Source organism: Cherax quadricarinatus, unplaced genomic scaffold (genome assembly GCF_038502225.1).
Source record: "Cherax quadricarinatus isolate ZL_2023a unplaced genomic scaffold, ASM3850222v1 Contig174, whole genome shotgun sequence".
Classification (NCBI taxonomy): domain Eukaryota; kingdom Metazoa; phylum Arthropoda; class Malacostraca; order Decapoda; family Parastacidae; genus Cherax; species Cherax quadricarinatus.
In genome coordinates this window covers 182606-185018 of record NW_027195200.1, presented here as the reverse complement: position 1 = coordinate 185018, position 2413 = coordinate 182606, and the positions used below count along the sequence as shown (strand labels likewise).

At 39.7% G+C, this 2413-nt stretch overlaps 1 non-coding gene across 1 annotated transcript; it reads left to right on the top strand.

Moving 5' to 3' along the window:
* The first annotated feature begins 1963 nt into the window (after positions 1 to 1963).
* LOC128704943 (U2 spliceosomal RNA) lies at positions 1964 to 2158 on the top strand. The gene has a single exon (XR_008409609.2). It is a non-coding gene; the product is annotated as a U2 spliceosomal RNA (small nuclear RNA).
* The last annotated feature ends 255 nt before the right edge of the window (positions 2159 to 2413 follow it).

Here is a 2413-nt window from a genome sequence, read left to right as displayed (position 1 = left end):
TATAACAACTGTGAACGGCCTGACTCTTCAATGGCTGGTGATCCATATGAAACAGACTGAACTTTAGGCACAAATGTCGTGGTTCAGGACAACAGATAGAAAACTCACCATCTGGTCAACATTATAATCTTAATGGCGATGTTTTTTCCTCAAGGGAAACATCACTTGATGTTAATTTAAGGTACCAGGTGCCAGTTTTATTAAGCTGATTTTTGTGAAATAATTGATGACTTTTTATGTTTGATCAGAAATAAGTTAGTGTGTGACTTTATATAATTATCTTAGGTTAAATGAGGTTAATTTTCTTTTACATGTTAATAACATCTATGTGTACCCTTTATATCAATGTTAAAAATTGTTCATCATGTGCACTAAACCTACATAAAACTTACATATTTATTTACCGGATTTACTCTCTTAAATGTTGGTTTACTTGGAGAGAAAAAAATTAATTGATTTTGGTCTGTGTAGGTCTCAAATTTGTTTTTTTCCGGAAACCGGAAAAAAAATTAAATACTGGATTTCATGTAATAAATTCTGAGTGTAGCATTTAATTTGCTTAGAGTTTTCTAAGCTGATAACTTCATAATGCAACTTCTAAGCAGCTTCAAGCTTAATGAGCTTTTGTATATCATGGTATGAATTTTTTTGGTTTCTATGTAATGTTTGAATTAGATCTGAGCTGTCCAATTTCCTAATTTCCATTTTCTGTTGAAGAAATTTGGACATCAGTTCCATTATGATGACTTCATATCTTCAACCTAAAAGTTAACTACACTGTTACAAAATGCGATGTCCATAAAATACAGACATCTCCAGAGAATACTAGAAGGTCAGCTTGACGATCCTCCACTAGCATCTAGCTTGTTTCTGGTCTCGTAACAGTTTGCCAAAATAAGACCAAATCCAGTTATCCCTTAAATTGACAGAAATATTAATAGTATTTTGAGATTTCAACTGGTTGTAGATGAATGGTTCAGAGAACCCACAAGTTGATAAATTAGACACATGTGCAACACTTGGGTGTCTTTATTGAGGAAATGTTTCACCACACAGTGGCTTCATCAGTCCATACAAAGGAGAATGGTGAAGAACAGGAGGAGTTTGAGGTAATCAAGCCCTCAGCCTTGAGTCGATGTAATCAGTCCATCAATCTTCAAAAGAATACAGCAAATGTGCGAACTGCTTAGGCCTTAGAGGGCTGTTCATAGCGCTCCCATTTGGTGATGGAAATATAAACACATATGCAGTATAATGTGATCCTTTATTGACAACATTTCGCCCACACATTATACTGCATATGTATTTATATTTCCATTGTGTCGGTATTTTATACCATTTATTTCCCCATGTGGTGATGTTGCCACAAATATTCGCCGAGCACTTGCTATGAGTAGCATCAACGTTTCCACCATAAACACATCTTCTGTCAAAGACCTCACTACGAAACGAAGCCCCACGTCTCTAACTTCTACAGCAGGCGTCTGCACCATCTCTTGTGGATTCTGTCCCAAGAAATATGTAAGCGAGCAGGCAAAGATCTTGCGGTCCACCTGAACGAGCATCGAAGTGCCTGTAACAGAGACGATTTAAAGTACGCCTGTGTCCTTCACAGAGACGCCGACGGTGTCTAGAAGCCTCATTAATCGCCGTCAGCACAATAGAACGTAACAGTGGAAACCACAAAATTTCAAAAACATTTGCATACATGATACTTAAGCAGGCTAAGCACAACCAACCCAACAACACAGGAGTCACATGATTTCATCTACCCGTCCTCACCCCAACATGGCATTCTTCAGGTCAAAATGCGCCAATCACACCTCATTCTCCACCTATATCTGATGTCTTTCTACCTCACCATCACATATTTGGCTTCACCAAAGGAGTAGGTACAACAGAGTGCATAACAACCCTGCTAAGCCAGATTGCTGATAGTAACAAACAACCTAGTATCGTCGTTATCGCTTCTCGGCTTTCTTAAGCTAAGATCAAAGTGTAGTATCTGTTCTTATCAGCTTGGTATCTGATATGATCCCTACATGGGGTCAATGATATTAGACTGATTTTTTAATTTTGGCGAAGTGCTAGGGGCTTGCTCCACCTTTGCCGCGGATTGGCCCGGTATTGCATTACTTCTGGGATCAGTCCATTTTTACCATTGTCCTCTTCGCTCTCGGGCCGAGAGGATCTACTGCGCAGACGCTCCTCAGTTGCCTGTCAGTGGCGGTGTGAGGAGGTGGTGTTTGCGCCTCTGTTGACACCTCGGGAAAATTACTGCTGTCAACATGGCGGTTTGTCATAGGCGCAGGATTAATACAGTTGGTATTGAGCTTCACCGGAGGACGATTTCGCCTAGTTCAGCGCAGGTTCTCTTACCTAAGATCATCAGAGAGACGTATGGAATTCAAGA